Source organism: Malurus melanocephalus, unplaced genomic scaffold, assembly GCF_030028575.1.
Source record: "Malurus melanocephalus ecotype Western Australia unplaced genomic scaffold, MMel_1.1 scaffold_0, whole genome shotgun sequence".
Taxonomy (NCBI): Eukaryota; Metazoa; Chordata; class Aves; order Passeriformes; family Maluridae; genus Malurus; species Malurus melanocephalus.
Window position 1 is genome coordinate 4221626 of NW_026623232.1, and position 19643 is coordinate 4241268.

The 19643-nt window shown below is 35.3% G+C and overlaps 1 long non-coding RNA gene across 1 annotated transcript; it reads left to right on the plus strand.

Moving 5' to 3' along the window:
• Positions 1-14970: 14970 nt before the first annotated feature.
• Positions 14971-18173, plus strand: LOC130575204 (uncharacterized). The gene is made up of 3 exons (XR_008965565.1): positions 14971-15291; positions 17201-17440; positions 18091-18173. It is a non-coding gene; the product is annotated as an uncharacterized LOC130575204 (long non-coding RNA).
• The last annotated feature ends 1470 nt before the right edge of the window (positions 18174-19643 follow it).

The window sequence follows — 19643 nt, forward strand, 5'->3', positions numbered from 1 at the left end:
GCATTACTGATTTATTTGCTTTAGAGGATCCTAGATCTGTTGAAATAAATTTCCGGTATATATTTCTTCTTGCATTTAGCAGTTTTTCTTACCATTTTGTAAATGTTTTTATTTAGTGTTAATCATTGCAGGTTCTTTTCCTATTACTATGTTTATTTTTGGATATCTGATTASCTGAAGAAATATTGAGGAAATATTTGTCTTAAGATAAAATTGATACAATGTTATAGGCGTTTCATGGATTTTGAAAGAATAATTGCAAATAATAAATATTGTACTGAATTGCCTGTCAGGGGAGGACAAAAATGTTTTTTTAAAAAATTTCCACATTCATCTTTTGCACAATTTTTTTTTCTCTTTCCTTCAGAAGTTCAGAAAGAATCTCAAGCAGCAGAAATTAAATCTTAGTCTGAAGATGAGCTGTCAACATATAATAAGTAGATGAAGTAGGTAAGCAGGTTTAGTACTATTGTGAGAGAGTATTGTTTTTCCCATGCTTAAGGTTTTGATACTTTATAGCATACAGAGGTCTGCAAGCTGTTCCCTTACCACCTGCCCTTTAAAAAAAGATTTTCTATAAAACAGGTCTTCATACTGGTCTTGCAGCTTAAGGTTAGAGGAAAAAACAAATTAAGGTTCATTCGGTCAGATGTTGGGTTAGGCTTTTCTTTATGAGATTGGAAAGAAGATTATACATGGAACAATGTATAAATAGAATCCTAATCTACATTTAACAAGTGGATGCCTTCCTAGAAAATAGTTTAATGCTCAATATCCTTTTAGTTTTGTGGTATTTCATGTGACAAAAACTATCATTAGCATATTAATTCTATAAAGCTTAGATTTTTCAGTAGAGAATACGTATTAAGTGTATACAGACAGTAGGACATATCTGTTGCCAAGATGGAATAATATCTTTTATAATAATATGTTGTCAGTTTCTATCATTCTGGTATTTCAAGGTCATAAACAGATACTAAAATAAAACCCTAACTTAATTCCTTCTGCAGCTTTGGTGTAAYTAATTGCTTTGCCTTAAAATTGTTATTTATGCCTATTGTGAAACAAATAGCACTATTTATTATGTTCACAGCAATATAATGAGAAGGACAACCAAGAATGGGATATGTTTCTACTGGGCAGTGTTATGTGCAGGGGTGCTACATAACCTTGGCCTAAACTTAAACCAATGAGACGAACAAGGTTGGGAAAAGCTACATGGGAAGACAGATGAAGGTGTTGAAAGAGATTAAAGATCAGRACGAAAAGAGGATGAGACAGACAGATATGGAATGCTTTTCAATGGCCCAGTATTTGTGAGTTTGCTGTTTCAAGGTCTAGACATCATAAAGCAAAGGTCTAGTAAAAACGAAAAACCTTCTGAATGTCTAAGGGCTTTGCTTCAGCTGCTTTTTTACCTCCTTCCACTGACTGTAGTTTGGCCCTGATGGTRTTTCTTCATGCTGAGTAGAAAAAGGCATAGAGAAAGATAGGGAGATGCCTGGAATTCCAGAGCATTAGCAACCAACTTTCCTGGTCAGTCAAGATCCAAAGATGCACACAGTTTATTCTGAAGAGTAGGGGACATGGGAGCTCTGGAAATAAGTCACAGGGAGATGACAAATTTCCCTTCAATTCTGGCACTGCATTCTGCCATGGGACTACAGTGGACATGAAGTAGAGCTTTAAGTGGCATGAGCAGTTCTTGGCAGAGGTTCTTCTACAGAGAAGGATTAATATTTCCTAGCAACTTTTCTGGTAGCAAAATTACTCCRGTTAAATGGGTTAGAGTTCTGTTGAAGAAAATGGATGAAAATTAAATTATATAGCTTTTCTTAAAATTCTGCTAAATTAGAAAAAAAAATTGCATTTTGAAATTTTCCTTACAAAATTTTTCTCTTTATAGGTCAGAAATGTTTCCAGTATTTCAGCAGAAGTAAAATACTTAGGAAATCTCATTTGTTGTCTGTACTTGATTATAATGGTTCATATAATTAATATTAATCGTTGAGCATTCAGTTTTGAAAAAAACTCTGTGACCATTGAGTTCAACCATTAACCTAACACTGCCACGTCCTCCACTAAGCCAYGTCCCTGAGCGCCACCCCTTACATCTCTTTCAAATGCCTCCAGGAATGCCTCCTCCCTGAACATCCTGTGCCTCCCCTTGTGCAACTGAGGGCCATTTCCTTTTGTCCTGGGAGAAGAGACTGACCCCCACCTCACTACCAYCTCCTTTCAGGTAGTTGTAGAGTCTCTCAGCCCCTGTGTCCCCAGAATAACCAACTCCAGCTCCCTCARCCACTCCTCACGAGACTTGTGCTCCAGACRGTTTGTGAGCTCTGTTGTCCTTCTCTGGATGTGCTCCWGGCCCCTCAATGTCTGTCTTGCAGTGAGGGACCCAGAACTGGACACAGGACTTGAGATGTGGCCTCACCAGTGCCGAGTTACAGGGGACAATCACTGCCCTGGTCCTGCTGACCACACTATTGCTGATAGAGGCCAGGATGCCATTGGCCTTCATAGCTATTTGGGCACATGCTGGGATCATGTCCTACCACTGTCAACCAGYGCCTCGAGGCCCTTTTCCACTGCATAGCTTTCCAGCTGCTCTGTCCCTGGCCTGTAGTGCTGCCTGGTGTTGTTGTGGCACAAGGGCAGGACCTGTGACTGAAATCTAAAGCCTTATTGAACTTGATACAATTGATCTTGGCCCATGGATCCAGCCTGTCCAGATGTCTCTGTAGAACCTTCCTACCCTCAAGCATATTGTTCCTGACCAGCTTGGTGCTGTCTGTGAACTTGCTGAAGGTGCACTCCACCCCCTCATGCAGATTGTCAGTAAAGACATTTAACAGTACTGACACCAGCAGAGAGCCCAGGGGACAGCGCTGGGGACAGGTCACCAGGGATGGAACTCCAGCCAGCACCACTCCCTGGGACTGGCCATCGGGCCAGTTTTTATCCAGTGAACAATGCAAGAATGCATCTGTCCAAACCATGAGCAGCCAGTTTCTCCAGGAGAATGCTGCGGGAAACAGTGCCAAAAGCTTGATTAAAGTCCAGGAACACAGCACCCACCGCCTATACCTCACACCAAACAGGACATATTGTCACAGGAGATTAGATGAGTCAAACAGGAYCTGCCTTTCACAAACCCATGCTGGCTGAGCCTGATCCCCAGGTTGTACATGCCACGTGATGGCATTTAAGATGATTTTCTCCCTGACCTTTCTGGGCACTGAGGCTGACAGGCCTGTAATTCCCYGGATCCTCCTTCAGTCCCTTCATGTAGATGAGCATCACTTTCACTATCTTCCAATCAATTCAGATCTCCCTGGTTAGCCAGGACTGCTGGTCAGTGATTACAAGCGGCCGGTGAGCACTTCTGACAGTTCCCTCAGTACTTTTGGGTGGATCCCATCACCCCCTTAGAAYTGTTTGTGTCTGAGGGATGCATCAGATCACTGATCTGCTCCCCATGGATTATTGGGGCTTCATTCTGATCCCAGTCCCTGTCTTTCAGGTCAGGAGGCTTGGTACCTGGAGAGCAGCTGAATCTCACTGTTAATGACTGAGGCAAAGAAGGCATTAATAATTATGTTCTAGGTAGTTTGAACAATATACTCTGCAGCATCAATTGATCTGTTGGTTGCTGAACTAAGTATGCCAAATGGTGCATATAGAGTACATAGTACAATGTCATTGATGGTAATTTTTATAAAATGAAAGAATATAGTATTACTTATTATATCTAAATTACATAGTACTATTTGCAAACAGAACATTTTCCCAATAATTCAACAATACTGTGGTAGGGTGATGAACTTTTTAGACAATACTAAGTATTTTGAACAGCTTGATGTTTCTGTAATGCATGGGTGCTGTTGTTACAACAGTGTTCATCAGTGTGTGTTCAGTAATCTTACAAGAGAAAATAATTGGCAAGATTAGCACCTGAAAAGATAACAYACATTTGGTTGCATTCAACACAAGTACTACATAGTTCAAATTTATTATTCAATTTCAAAGTGCATGCATTCACCTTTACACACAGAAAAATAAATGGAGATGAATTTTTAGAAAAAGAAAGAGAAATGGTTTTAAAAACGCATATGTACTAGCTAAATGCATCCTTAGAAGAACTATTTTAATAAAAATTAATGGCAATGTATTATGTATTAATATTTCTACAGAAAACTATTCACTGGCACTTTTTTGTAAATGATTTAAAGATTGTTTTGCTTTGCTTGTTAGACTGCAGAACCCCTGCAGTTTCAAGATAAATTGATTGTGTAGATGAACTTGCAAATTTGCTTATACACAAAGCAGTCAGTTAAAAAAATGCAGATATTTGCCTTAGTTACTGTAATTGTTTGTCGCATTTGTAACTGAATTACATAAATATTTTGATTAAAAAGTTGTGTGCTAATTGAGTTATGTTTCTACAAAGAAAATTTAATAAAATATGAGATGATATAAATTTTAAAAGTCCGTGTAATAGTAAGTGTTGGGTCATGTTCTCTGATTTTAGTTCTAAAGGAATTCCCCTCTGCTTAGTATAGCCTCCATTATTCATAGGCAAGGGTGTTGAAGTCCCCTCCATGCTGTGTTTCATGAAACRGGTGAGGTTACAGAACTCTGAATTATAATTTTAAAGTAACGGCTGTTGTAATTTTAGTTTTGGCTGTTTCAGTTAGCTAGATTGGTGTCTAAGACACCAAATGTTCTTGGGTAACTTCTGTTTCTTAGGATATCCTTTGCGTGGTTTGGGTTTTTTTTTTTTAATTATTTGAGTATTTAGACATTTCAAAAGCTGGAAATGCCCATGAATCTAATCAAGTTACTGGTTTTTTCTTTAAATTTGACAAGAGATCATGATGGAAATTTTTAGCTGACAAGCAAAAGCAAAAACCATACTCTTATATGTGGTTCATTTTATTAATACATTTTCAAGTGGAYATGCAATTTTAAAGCTTTTCTCTATTTTCTACAGTTCTAAGTGTCTTTTACTGGATGATTTGTATTTTGTTTGTGAAATATAAGCTTCTATAAATTTTTCCTGAAGTAATTCCTTCTAAGAACCTAAATATAGTTGAAGTTATCAATAAACATAGATATTGTGCTCAGTTATGTTCTGGGATAAATAAAGCATGTGAATGGACAAAGAAGAGTAAAATTCTACAGTTTTATGAACCATTTAACCAGACATGTGACTGAAATCTAAATTTGGAAGACATTTTTATAGCAATAATTGTGTTCTTTGGATTTCTATAGATTAACCAGCCTTGCTTGACTTGCAGAAGTAATTACCATGGTGTAGCAAGAAGTGTTGGGCTTGAARGTGTACCAACCTACTTATCATGCTGAGATAGAACTTTAAAATTCATTTTCCCCATTTGTGTTGTTCTGTTTCTGCCTTTTTATGATATGATTATACATCTTTATTTTCTTGAACCTGTTTTGTTCTGTTATATATAAAAGCTTTAAAGTGGAGCTCAGAAGAATCCTTTCTATTGATGGCACTGCCAGTCTATTATAAAGATATTTAAGAGCTTGCAGAAGCTCTGAAATGGTTGAGGTTGGACAAGACCTCTGGAGGTCATCACAACATGGCAAAAGCAGCACAAGGATAGAGATTCTGAAGGTCAGTTTTGTGAAACAGATGCACACACTTTGGCAGCAGTGATGACTTCAGTAKTTCCTTTCCTTGCTGTTTGCTTTTGCTCCTGGATTACAGTGAGCTGTCCTGGACAAATTGTCTGTGGGGATACTCTACGAAGAGAGTCAGATATCTAGATTAATTTCTGTCCTTAGAAGCTTTTTTTTTAAAAAAATGATTATTTTTTTCAACATTTTTTTATTTTGCAGTGTGAAGAAATGGTTTTTGGTGACACTAAGCACAACTAATGAATAGGAATGAGCAGCTGTACGTGGAAACAATGGGAATTCCTTACATCTTACTGCTACTGGAGTTCCTCCACTTAATAAATGCAACCTTGAAGAAACTTTCCTAAAAATATTACTCTTTCAACTATTTGTATGTTTGAATTTRCTTAAAAACACACCAAAAATTGTAATGTCAACACTCKTCTAAGTTTATTAGTTTTGCATACWAATATTATTTTGATGCTTATTTGATTATTTGCTTTGTAATTTATTGAAATACAGCAATCTTACATACTATTCAGAAAAAGCAATTTAGGGGCTGGAAATAYTGTTTTATCACACTTTTTCTGCTTATTCTTAGTACTGAATAGCTGTGGGCACTGCTGTGATATGTGCAGTGACAGCAGTTCTTAACTGCTGTAGCTTATTTGTATTTTTCTGCTAGTCAGAGCCATTTGTGTGCCATTGCTCCTTGTACTAGTCCAGAGCAGGTGTGAAAATATCCGTGTAACTTAGCAGTTTATCTGCTGTTCATGAACATTTGAGCTCCATCCTTGAACGTGCTACATGTAGAAAGAAAAGCAATATAAAAAATTAAACCAGATGAAGTTCGGAATGAGCTACAAGAAGTAAATGACCTGCAACAATCTTTGGCTCCTCAGGCTTCAAATTTCAAGTAATTTTTAAATTTTATTTCATTATTATAAGAAAATTACTGAAAATATATTAAGTTATTGGTGCATAGCAATATTGCCGAGTTTGGAGAAGAAAAAATGCCATTCTTTCAAATTTGGATCTGAACACTTACAATTCCCAATCTAAATTAGCAGATTTAGTATGGAGTCTCTAGTTTAATTTTCTGTTTATCTCCTTGAAATAGTTCTGATACGGTTTTTAAACCCATAGGAGCTATTCAGTCCTGTTATATGCATGAAACTTCTCCTGACTGCAGCAGAAACTGAAGTTGCTTATGTGGGGGTTGCATTTGTCCATACAATTCCAAGCATAATCTAATCAAAATAATTAAAAACAAACAATGGAAAATACCACAAATTTAATATAAGCAATGCCAGCTGTAAGTCATCATCTTTAAATAGAGAAGATGTATTAAAAATTCATTAACTTGAATTTGTATTACAGTCAGTGCTTGTCTGAAATTCAGGAGATTTTACATGGAGAGCTGTAATTTAAGGACAACTGCTTATTACCTTGCTCTTGTCACAGGGTGGATCTGTCATTCTGTAGTAGGAGTGCAGATTACAAAAGCAGCACAGACTGTGTCCTAATTTAAGTGATCCTGTCCATCCCATGTCAAGTCAGACTCTTCAGTTTTATGGTCCCCACTGCTAATAAGATCTTTACAGATAGCTTTGTTTAGATGTTCCATAGGTTACTTCTTCACTTCTCTGTAAGAAAAGAGAAAAAGAAAAAGAACCTTTATTCATTAGATTTTGTTGTTCTTAGGGTCCTGAAAGATCTATTGGATACAGAAGAGAGCCTTTTTATGGCAGGCCTTAAGTTTGTAAATGGATAATACTTTCAATTAAGTAGCTGAGAATAGTCATGGGAAAAGAATGCTTAAGTTTATGAAACAGTCAAATTGGCATTTAAGTGACCCTTTGCATGCCATTGCTTATCTGCATTGCTTAAAGATCATTTGGTTAGCAAGATTATATATTAAAACAAATAGTGTCAACAGACAATGAGTGTTTTACCTTCAATAAATACTTACTGTCAGATTATCAATGGTGCAGAAACTGCACAATTTTCTAAAAAACCTGTATTTAATGCATTAAGTAAAGGTAATGTAGGCCACACACACAGTATTGTTTTTTCATGTCCCCTTTTCCAAGGAATGATAAATAGTCTGTTTTAGGAGAGTGTGTGCTGTAAAAACATTCACCTTTACCTGCAGCATGCCCCAAATATTTCAGTTTACATTGATAAAGGATTCGTTTAGTTCATTCAATGAAACGATTGAACTTCTGCACAAGAGCAACATAGGTAATGCAATTAAAATAGCCTTCAAATTGGTTTTGGTTTTATTTATTTAAAGTAAATGATAAAACTTAGAGGAGAAAGTTCCTAGAAATTCTTAAATTATTTTTCCAGCCATTGTTTACAGAAATAATTCCAAATCTTGTAAGTTCAAAGTTGAATTGTTTGACATATATTTTTTAAAATTTTAATTGTGTGGTAATTGCATTGTAGAGAAAGTGAACTGTATTAGAGTGTCCTAAACTGCTATAAAGATTTGTGAAAATTATATACTTGCTATTGAGTTAAAAAAGCAGCATGAAATATTTCTAATTATAATTAAATTTGATCTACTTATTAAAGCATTGATCTCTGATCTCACACTCCAGAATAGTTACTTATTTCTATTCATGCTGTTAAACTGTTCAATTATTTAAAAGAAATTCTTTGCATCATATAGGGTTGTTATAAGCATGCCTTAAATCCTAATCAATCTGATGTATTATGTGATTGAATTGCTTTTCAAACGAGATATTTCATTTTTATATTTAACTTTCACATTCTATTTCATAACCCTGATGCTATTTTCATTCAGAAAAAAAGCCATTGATTTCAGTAGAGACGTTGGATTGTAAAATCTGTGAAACTGTCTTGTTGCAGCATAGGATAGCTAGGCCCTTTTCTAGGTATTAAAGTTGAATGTCTTGAAAAAATTATTTTGAGTAGTTTTAATTAAAATGGAGAGATTTCTTGACAGTCTTTCCTGGGGGGGTTGTCATGTGCCTGTATATACTTCATCTGATAATTTTTTGGTGGTAAGTCAAAGTTCTATTATTTTACACTCATTTCCATGTGGTGCTTTTTCTTTATATTTTTGACCTCTACTTTTTTTGCTGTCTTTTTTTTTTTTTTAATATCTAAGGAAATATAAGGTATTTTAATAACATGAATATGTATTACATGAAAAACCAATACTGTATTTTTCTTTATTTCATTTTGTAATTGTTGCTGATTTCCACTTTATAATATCTGGTAATAGCATAAAGAGTGGGTCTTCACAGCAAAAAATCAAGTTGTTGAAAGTGTCATTGTCTCAGGAAAACATTGGAAAAATAGTAAAACCTGAAAACCGTTCAGTGTAATTTCAAAATGGAATTTCAGCCATTTTAATTTGGGATTTGCTCCTAAAATATGAAGACCCTTATGAACTTTAATTAAAGTAGCATGTATTTGGGGAGCCATTTACGATTTGTTTTTTACATCTCAGGCATTTTTCGTATACTACTCTTCACATTGTAACTGTCTGCACATTAGACATTTATTAACTTTGTAGAGTCCATACAGTAGCCAGAAACTGTTTTTAGAATTTGATCCATGGCCTGTGGAAGTCAATAAACTTTCATCACCGTTAGCATAACTTAGATTGAAGAGTTAAATTGTAGAATTTTTTAGTTTTTAACTTTTCAAAGATAGTCAAAGACCCTGTATTTTCTCCAAAATCAACAGCTGAATTGGAAAGCTAGGAAGTTCAAATGATAGCATCATAAAACTAATTCAAAGTTTTAAGCGTATTTACAAGGTACTCTGTCCTGGGAGAGAATTTAAAGATGAATGTGTATGTAATGTTTTCACACAGCATTTATTCACATACCAAATTTAAGCTCTAAATCCGCATTACTTGGTTTAAGTTTTCAGTGCAACAAAGGAGAGACCGTCTTAAGCTGAGGGAGGAATATTTTGACTACTACACTTATTTTTTGCTTTAGATTCATTACCAATTATTTAGCTTTCATCTATTTTTCTTTTCTAAATAATATGACCTCTACTTCAGGAAGAAATTATCAGTCACTTCATACCAAGTTTTTGTGTTTGCAGTTTATACACTATGGTCTGATGTATGTCGCGATGTAATATTTGATCAACTAAGATACTTCAGAATCTAGAGAACAGATATTGAAATTCTTGATTTATTTCATTTTTAGAGGCGAACATTATCCAGGCATTCATCATCTATGTACTGCTTTTTCTGCTTTCATCTTGCCATTTATTTACAACAGTTCCATCATGTTTTAGACAGAAGAGGTCATAATATGTTATTCACAGAGGACATGGACAATAAGGAGAAAGAAGGAGCAAGTTGAAAGAAAAAGGTATGAACTTACTTATTTTCAGAGTTGCTAWGATTGAATTACTTTTGCAATGTACAGGATTACATGTTGAAAAATAACTTTCATGGTGTTTTAGGGTTTTGTAACTTTAAAGTGGCAAAGAAAAAAATTTRAAAAATTTCCCTTATTTGGTAGATGTGTTTTAAAATAATTAGAAGGGTACTAAATGGCTTGCATCTTGCTTAGAATGTAAAACGTACTGTTAGTTTTTAAAAATAAATTGCACTTTATAGACATATTTTAAGTTATATGCCACAATTTACGTTATGAATATATTCTACTCACACGCGAGGTCCCATTGAAATGAGAAGAAATACTAAACAAATACAGTAGGCTTTCTGTGAATGTGAAATCCTGCAATAGTAAAAGGTTTAAAGTACACATGCAGCAGCCCTTTATCACAGAGTCTTACCTCAGTCCTGACTCTACAAACACTTAGGAACAAGCATARCTTTAACTAATTGAGTGTAGTTCTGTTGAGCTCACACATGCACAAAATGAAGCACACACAATACTGGGACTTAGATRAACTTGTAGCCAAAAGTATTAATTGCATGATTAATATAGGTAGTCATGTGATAACTGCAGGATGTTTAACTAATGAGGAGCTGTAGTAGAACAAAATGCATAATAGTTGATTTTTCTGAGGCTGATGTAGCATGTAAGAAGGTCTGTCTAAAAATTCATTCTACAAAAGGTAGTGATGAAATGTAAATGAATTTTGGAATAAGCCTACCACATTTAACCATGTTATTACATTATCAATTTTTGTATTTGATGGTAGTGCATTCCTAAATATTTGGTTTGAATTTTTTAATGTGTTTTGCATTCAATAATGTGCATATGAATTAATAAGAAGCACAGTCTTTTTTCTTTGCTTATTACTTTTTTTTTCTCTTTTGTGTCTTTTTTTTGTTTGTATAGTAATATCAAAAAAATAAGAATTGGAGCCTTAATACTCACATTTTTTTCCTAATGGTTTTGGAGACTGGCAGTTTGCTACTTTCAGCTTCAGAAATACCAAATTATTGCTTATAAAGTCTGTAGTGACTAAAGAATAGCAGAGTGGTAAATAAGGATAAGGCTTGGTCAGTTTTACAGGGCAATTTGTGTAGCTTGTTAACTTGAGTTCTCTTGAAAAACATGTGTTTTAGTGCAGCCAAATGCAAGGTCATAAGGATAAGAATAGGGAATTAGGGCCATACTTTGTAGGAAGGGAGATTGTATCCTGAAAAGCAGTAATTSTGAAAGAAGCTTTACAGTCTTGAAAGATAAGCAAAAGAAGATGTCTCTGCAATACTCTCTGAACTTTAAATTAAACGTGTTTACCTTAAAATAAAGGAGGTGAGACATTATCAATAATATAGAAAAGAATTTTTGGGATTAGAAATATTATAGAGTTTTTCTGCTCCYGGTAAGTGCTCTAATAACTGAGATAGTCATGTCAGCACTTGTTCTCTCTGTTGGCTGCATGAYTTTTGCATTCTTTTCTGCTCAACAACACAACTTCCTGCACCCAGAATGGTCAAATAATCTAATGGTGAGTCTTGAATTCTCAGATAAGCAATGAATTCTCTTATCCTGTGCTTCAATAATATATTATCATAAAGAGGTACAAATCTCATCTTTGCCCTTTTTCGTCATATAAAAGAAAAAAAAAAATCACCTCGCCCTTTCTTGAAAGAATGGATGCATTAGAAGAGGGCTCCATGTTCTAGATTTGAAATGGAAGGAAATATCAGCCTGCAGCCCCTGCAAAATCTAAGCTCTGGAGAGGGACAGCATTTCCTGTTGGCTAAATCTGTGATTCTCCTTCTACACAACTCTTTTAGGAATGTTGTGCAGTTAATGCACTTTAYAGAGTTCGATTAATTATCTTAATGTTCCAGGGGAGCAAGCAGATGTGTCAATTCCTGTGAATTCTCCAGTTCTGTGTTTGGACTTAAGAGATGGCTATGTGTTTAACATGACAATGAGAGAGAGTTGGGGTGAATATTTTATCTGTATGGTGTATTTTCTGGTGCAAGAGGATTTGCTAAACAAAATCTTAGCAGGTCCAATAGTTGGATTTTCAGTCCAAGCAAATGAGAGTAACTATAATAGTTCAACATACAGCATTGAAAGTAGCAGATTCTGAAATGATCCATTATTATAAAGACTAGATTCCTTTCTGAGGTATAATCTCAGCTTCACCCAGCCAATTTTGAGCTTGGAGCATGAATACTGATGATTTTTTTTTTTTTAAATCTGTATTAATTAGAAGGTCAGATTTGCTAATAATGATACTTCTCTCTGCTTTTAAAATACGAATCCACAAATTGCTTTATGAAAGTTTTTAGTAATTGAATTCTTCTGGTGTAGCCAAGATCATCCTAAGCATCAAGGATGGCATTGTTTCAGGGTACAGGATTAGTCCTTGATGTTTCTCTTTGGTTTTTGTGAGCTTCTGCTTTTGTCAGCAATTTGGGTAGCATATGAATGTAATTCATGGCCTCTGTAGAGTGCTTTTGATTCARCAGCATTTTCTGACTGCTGGACTGATACTGTCTGCAAGACTATAAGGAATGAAAGAGAATAAGTTCACTGATCCTCATTGTAAGCAGGGGTCTCAGCATACCAGAAACCCATTMAGTAACTATTTTTCAGAACATGGTGGGAGAGGAATTAAGGAAGTTCTTCTGAGAATAAATCAATGGCTCTTGTGAGCGTTTCTTAGATGTGAGTGGCACTAGAAGTGTGGGCAGAAGGGTGCTCAGAAAGGAATCTCCCAAACTTTGGAACTCAGTGCTGGAGTTAGAAGTCAAAAACATAGAAGTTATCATTTTACTGTTSTAGACATGACAAAACCCCAAAAAATCTGTGAAGGCTTCATAAGCATAGGAGTACTGTTTATTTCAATAGCTGGGATTTTTTCTATTACTTCAAGAATGGGACAATGTTCCAAGGAAGCAACTGTGACCTTTGTGGTAGCACTTTGAATGACTGTGAGCACAACACAGTAATGCTTGGCTAGGCTAAAGAAACTGAGGCTGCAGAAAGGAAGATATGAAATTAGATACCATTATTAGTTTTGTAGAGAGACTGGAAAAAGAGTTTGATTTTAGAATGTTGTGAATGATACCAGTGTTCTGAGTCTGTGCTGGCTAGTGAATGAAGAAAGTAGCAGGAGGTCATGAAGGTTGAAAAGGCAAAGGCTCATTAGATTCTTGTCTGTCAGCCTTGCTGAGCTAAAACTGGCAGCTACACATCCCTAAGAGAAAGAGCATCTGATATTTTTGTTGGTACAGAATGTGATAAATCATTCTATGCTTGTTTACCATTGGAGAGGGAATCCATACATGGTCTTTKACTAGATATTACTAGAGATTGAATAGAGGAAGAAGAGAAGTGAATAAAGGACAGAACCCCTTACAAGAAGCAGGAAGTTGAAGGAGTTAGATGGGAGTGGAACTACAGGAGATGAATTATAGAATCTATGGTAGGATGGGATTTGAAGATGAGAATGGTTTGATTTTTCAAGTACTCARCAGGGTGAGGAAATTGAGGGTGAGTCTGAGATTTATAAATTAGTAGAAATTCTGGGAAAGGAAGCTTTAGTTTGAGAGCTACATTCCCCAGAAAGGAAGAGAACTAAAGTTTAAAAACAAGCCCACACTGAAATTCTTTCCTGAATTCGCTTAATCCTTTCAATCTAGAGAACTAAATTCTTTGGAGCACTGCCATCTAGTGGCAGCTGCTACCATCATCTGTTCTCTTTTTTAATACTGGTCGCCTCGTGAGAGCCTTGAAGGGCAAAGGGATCATTGACCTGAAACTAATTTAGGTCCATTRAAGCGATGATTCATAACTGAACAATTCCCTGCAATGAGATAATTTCACAAATGCAAATGATCTGTGTGGGGGTACGCATGGTTTCTGTGTTGTAGATAGTAAAAAATCAAATTACTTTGCTAACAGTTAAAATAGCACAGTTCTATATTTTTTTTTTTCTCATTCCGAGTTCTTCTGTGAAAGAGTCTAGTTTGACTGTTACAAAGTCCAAAGACATCCACAGCTGTAGGCTTTTATGGTAAGTCAGATCAAGAAAGCAATAATTTTCTTGCTTTAAAATCTTGTCTTTCCTATGAAAAATATCCAAAGGCTTAAAAATACATAAAACTTTTTATTCACACCTGAAAAAAAGCACTTTGCAGAGCAGGATGAATCAATTTATCAAGATTCCCAAGGTCAGCAACAACTGTCTCTTGAGACTGACTGTACCAAGTTTAATTCATCAGATAGCAAAGGTGCCTTGTTTTTGTGCCCCCGTTTAGTCTTGGTATCCTCTGCAGGCATCAATTATCTGAAAGCTAAGAATCTATTTTTTAGCCATGAAAACCAGTATAAGCTAAATACATTTTTAATGAGGCTATATATGGGTTGTCAAACCTGTTCCTCACAGATATCCTACAAAAATTTTAATAGGATTGGTAGCTTTATATTATGTTTGTTAAGATTTGTTCATAGAGGAATGCGTGCATTTCCCTGAGACATTCTGATTTTACACTTTTTTACCAGCAGATGGAAACAATATTATCAGATCAGCATTATTATTGCTTGGAAATTTCTTCTATGTTGCTTCCCTCTTMCAGAAATGAAAAGTCTGATTGTTGTTTTTCATTAACTCACAGTTGATTATTTAATATAAACTCCTAGGATTGAAAACTATTTGTGAAAAAAAGTCTCATAAAAGGACAGCTCTTTTTGCATGGTTGTCTTGAAAAASACTTTTAACCACCAAATAATAAGGAAAATTTTGATTGTTTTATACCTTTTTGTATTTTGTATAGCTTTATTTGACAATCCTTTTGTGCAGCCATGCACCTTGAAGAGTCAGAACAGCCTGTGGTGGGCTGACCCTGGCTGAATACCTGGTGCCCACAAAAGYTCCTTGATCACTTTCCTCAGCTGGGCAGGGGAGAGAAAATGCAATGGAAGGCTCACAGGCTGAGGCAAAACCAGGAAGACATCACCCACCAATTACCATCATGAGTAAAGTGAACTGAGTTGGGGAAAAAGAAGTTTAATTTATTACTTGTACTGCTCCAGCCTGGGTCCCCCATTGGGTCACAAGTCCTCCCAGCAAACCTGCTCCAGCGTGGGCTCCTCTCTGCACAGCACCACAGTTCCTGCCAGGAGCCTGGTACAGTGGGGGCTTTCTGCAGGATCACAGCTTCCTTTGGGAATCCAGCTGCTCCACTTTGAGCTCCTSCTCCAGGTAGGTCACTGCTGCTCTTTGATTCTGCCTCACCATAAATCTGCACCACGGTCTGCAGGGGAAGCTCAGCTCTGACACCTGGAGCACCTCCTCCCTCTCTTTCACTGACCTTGGTGTGCAGTTTTTCCAGCTCTTTTCAYCACTTATTCTCACTCCTGTCTTCTCTGACTTCAGCTGCTCCTGCTAAGTTTTTTTCCTTCATCTTCTTGAATATGTTATCCCAGAGGTTATCCTACCATTGCTGACAGGGTTTCCATYGGCCAGTGGTGGGTCCATCTGGAGCAGGCTGGGACTGGCTCTGTTGGACAYGGAGAAATTTTCTGGCCCCTTCTCACAGAAGTCCCAGTGTAGCTGCTCTGCTACCAAAAGCTCGCCACTAAAACCCAATAAACCACCAAATGCTTACAYATAAAGAAAAACTAGGAAAGCCAAATGCCTGCCAGAAGTTAGGATTTCAGTTCTTGTTTCTCTTTTCCTTAAGAAATAGTTAAAACTTCAATTTGAAAACAAGAAAATTAGAAAGAGTTAACAAACTAGTCCCAGACCTGCAATTTCTTTTTCTGCATAAGAACTACAACTTATGGGTTAATACTAAATTTTAAGAATTTGTTTTTAATGCAAAAAGGGTACTTCAGAAGGCATTTTGTTTGTTAAATCAAATGGCTGGTTCTCAGTTATGCTGAGACACCTTCTCCCCTTCTGCCTGTTACTCAGTACTCTGATCATTTAATTAGGTCTTTAAATGAAACTATATTGTAATTAGCAGAAATGAGAATATATCTATTCTCTGAGATATACCTCTGGCAATGAAATTGCAAGTAACAGATTTCAGTTCCATGAATGCACAAAGAAACTTCATTACTAATTGTTTGCAGAAAAACTACCCCAAACCTGACTAACRCCAGTAGATGTCAGTGTTGGCATATTCCAATGTGTTGAGAGAAGTCAAGTKCTCCATTTAACATGCATTTTGATTTGCATACACGTATGCACATCTGAATATATGAAACTTTTTTCTTGTTCTGATAACTCTGATGTTTTAGTTGTTAATAAGTAGTACTTACTCTAAATCAAGGACCTTTCCGTTTCCATGCTCTGCCAGAGCCTAATTAAAAATTACTCAATCCTTCAATTATTTTAAATTAATTTYAATGATTAGTAACAAATGTTTCCCCCTTAAAATTTCAGGCAATGGACATGAAATTGCATTTTCATTTCTTTAACAAAGCTATGTTATGCCTAGTATTAAAGAGGAAGTCAGTGAACCAGAAATCACAGGAAGAAGGAGAAGCAATAAATTTGTTATTGGAAATAAGACTTGCTTAATAATTATTAACAATTAAATCCCAGAGGATAACAGTTATTCTTTCAGTTTTGATTTCATCAGGCAATTCTGGGATGGGGGCACAAAGTACAGAGGTACATAATTCCTTCATATATCAACTATGTTTTCATATAATACTTGTGYACTTTAAAGCATTATACAGAGTCCTCCTGTCTTTTCTTCTGGTTTCTGAATATTCCTTWGCTTGTTTTCTTGTAAATGTCACCACCAGTGACATAAATTTTTCATTTTAAAACACAACTTTCCCACAATGACTGGGGTTATTTAATTGAAATTTTTTGTTACATTTTTAGGGAAGATTGATTTTAGCCCTTTATCAGCTTCAAATAACTTTGAATTAATTTTTTAGATCCCTTTCTTTTGACATATAGCCTGAAATATGCAGATCTCTTTTCCCATTAAATAATAATTTTTTTTCAACATCAAAGAGCCCCTGTCACTTTTTTTTTTTCCTTTACAACTTTGTATAAAATAAAATCCAGTCCATTAAAACTAAGGGGATGTGATACATAAATCTTATTTCAAATGAACRTCTAAATAAATTAAGTTTCCTTTTTTTAACAGACAAGTTTGATTAAAAGATCAGTCTCAGCTCTGGAGATGAATGTTTTCAAAGATGAAGCCACATCAAATATGTCAGCTTATTTCAAAACCAGCATGAAAAAATTGAAGGATAGGAAGAAATGGATAGCTGAGCCAGAGGTTGAGGCCGATCCCTACCAAACATCTACTGTGGTCATCCTCAGACAATGCCAGCAGATGTGCCAGTAGAAAAAGCACCTGCTTTGACTGGACAAGAGGATGGTGAGAATGAYAATATTCTTGTGAAATGATCTCAAAAAACTGGGATTAAATACAAAGCTTTCCAAAKAAGAAAGAAAACAATGAAATCAAAGAAAAATAATAAACCCTAGAAATTAAGTCAAGCCCCAAAGATTCTTAAAAGGTGTTTTTAAAKTAATGTGTATTGCCTTTATAAAAATAGATTTTAACCTTTAACTGTATTACCTWATTACAGGTAATTTGATAACTTTTAATGTTAAATATTACTCTGAAATGCAGTAATAAAAATCTAGTTCTCTAGGAATGATATATTTTTTGATGCAGAGAAAAAACACATACCGCTCAGTTATCTTCAGGACTTTTAGTAGGTACTGCAATTTAAATGGAAATAGSATTTCTTCATGAGATGACACAAAAAGTTTTATGTAAGTATAAATGCATTGTTAAAATGGTCAAACTTTTTTCCTTTGAAAGATGAGGGGGAAAGGAATGCTCTTGCTATTTTTTTGATATTAAGWACTTACGTTCTAAGTGTGACCTGCTAAAAAACCCAAATGTTGTCTGTTTTTGTGTATAGTTACACGTGTATGTATTGTACTTTGATGCTCAGGCCTCATTCTTCAGGCCAGTTTTCCATTCAGCTTCTCATTTTTTTTTTTTTTTGCTTTCAGGCACCTTTGAACAATTTTATTCTTAAGAAAATCAGAGATACTTAAAGGGTAAGATATAGTGGTATGGTGAKTTGTGACTAAGGGAGGAGACATTTTTCTAAGATCTTTTTTTGGACAAGAGTACTGTATATTCCTTGCTGTCTAAACCTTTTATATAAATCGAGGGGATTTCATCTTTGTTCTGTTTTGCATGTCATTCTTGCATGGCCCTGCTCTATTTTCTATTTAATTTTCTTYTCTTACCTAGTAGTATCCTTGTGCATAAAATATTATACATATTGAGTTCATRGTATTCTAAAAATATGTATGTATTAAATATTTTCTCTCTATTCCCTTCTCTTATAATTTCTGTATTAGAAAAGTTAGTATTGTTTGTGATAAAGATTGTTTCTGTTAAAGATTTCTGTTTCTTTCACTTTGACATCTCAAAGCAGATATTGATGTTGAACATATCTGAAGATTCTCATGTTGGAATTTTTCCAGATTAATGTTTTGGAAATATCCTTGTAAATTCAAGGGTTTTTCTTCCGCCTCTGGGTGGTGCTATTTTGTTTATATTCTCATGGCCTCTTCCTACTTTCAAGGGGATTTATCTTTGRTATCTTCATCTGTCTAGGATTTGTCATCATTTACCCAAGTTGGTAATTGTCCATTCTGAAATATTATCCTGTCTTAGATTCAGCATTATCCTTGTAAATCTAAATTAGAARTTTTTGGATGAAATAAGCAGGCAACTGCAAGTAAGTGCTGAATGTTCGGGGGATGTGAATCAGTCAAAAAAATTCTGCTTACTTGCAGCTTTAGTAATGGTTTTTGATAAATGGCTGATAAGTTAAAATAATATCATTAGCAAGAGAGCCAATAATAGATTTTTGARTGTTTGCTGACTGGCAGATCGCAATTTGATATTGTTAATATGTCTGAGAACCTTTAGATAATGTTAATATATTTTTCATTATGTCTGGGTCTCTAGGGAGGCTTTCTATTCATGGTAAATTCAATATCAAGGTGTTTTCAGCACTCAAACAGCTCTTGTTTTTTAGTTTTTGAAAAGTTTGAAAAAGTGAGGGAATGGAATTCTAAASTGTAGAATATGGAATTGCTGGTTTAGTGAAACTTTCCCTCATAGTGAGACTACTTCTGAGGAGAAGAATACTGAATTACTAAAAGGAACTGAGATCATAGACTTTCAAGAAGCAAATATAAAAGAGGAACGAATTAATTCAATGCAGCCTGTTCTTTAATGTATGTAAGTTAGTAGTGAAAATTTTGAAAAAGAACTAACAAGACTGGCTGAGTTAACAGAAAAGGAAGAGTATCCCTTAATTTTTCACTACTGCAGACATGAAGCAATACAGAGAAAGGCAAGTTAAGGTCAGCTATGGGAGAACTGTGAGAAGTTTAATGCCAAGTTTTAACTTCTATCAAACACTTTTTTTTTTTTTAAGTATCTCAGTTCTTCAACAGGTGAAGAACTAGAAGTAGGAGAGCTGATAACAAGCTGAATGCTGCTACCTTTTACCTTAGTATGCCAGCATGAGCCAAGTTTCTCC